Source organism: Hippocampus comes, unplaced genomic scaffold (assembly GCF_001891065.2).
Source record: "Hippocampus comes isolate QL1 unplaced genomic scaffold, H_comes_QL1_v1.1 scaffold236, whole genome shotgun sequence".
Classification (NCBI taxonomy): Eukaryota; Metazoa; Chordata; class Actinopteri; order Syngnathiformes; family Syngnathidae; genus Hippocampus; species Hippocampus comes.
The window spans coordinates 196,373-197,300 of NW_017805879.1; positions in this window are offsets into that span (position 1 = coordinate 196,373).

Here is a 928-nt window from a genome sequence, read left to right on the forward strand (position 1 = left end):
TATATATATATATATTAGAGCTGTCAGTTTAGCGCGTTTTTATTGGCATTAATTTATATGAATTTTAACGGAATTAAATTTTTTCTCGCGAGATTAACGTGGCACACGTCACAGCAGATGTTACGTTGCTCTATAAATAAAACAGAAACAAAACAACAAGTGCACTGCATAGATCCACGCACGTTTGTTTTGCCAGCCACGGCAGGGCGAGACACCGAAAACGGATACTTAAAGAGTTTATGAATGGAAAGTTTACTTTGTTATGTTATGTGTTATTTTTGTTATTTTGACTTCAAAATGGCGCCGCAGAGTGGCTGCCTTTCCAGCAGCTCCTATATTTTGTTGTTCTACTTCTTCCTTTCATAACTTTGCTGCTGTGAATTGGGAATTTCTCCATTGCTAGACTAATAAAGCCTTTCTTATCTTATCTTTTAAAAAGTTGCCAGATTGCTCCACTGACAAGACCAAAGTTACCTGTATCATACAGGTATATGATTTATGCCACTGACGCGATTGTTACTTGTTAGGAACTATTTTGTGTGGAAGGTTATAGTGTTCCGTGTCCATATAAATAGAGCGGGTGGAGCTTCTCTGTGTTCGTCTGACAGTGACGGTGCGCTGAGGCGGTGACATGACAACGAAAGTTCAGCGGTGCAGTGGTAGCGACCTAGCGAAAATAAAACGTCTCCAGTGTTGTCGTCGAACCAAGTGTAGTCATCCGAAATGATGTCTACACAAAACCGTAGAGAGACTTCCGCGCAAGAAGGACCAATAGAATCAACATAGCCTGACTGCTGTGTTCAAAGCAAACTTGAGAAAAACGAAGTATGCAACCATGGCTTAAATCCACTATAGGCTGAGTACTAGTTTATCTTAGATGTGCACTTTATAATGTTATATTGCTCTGTTTTGATTCCATAAAAAGAGC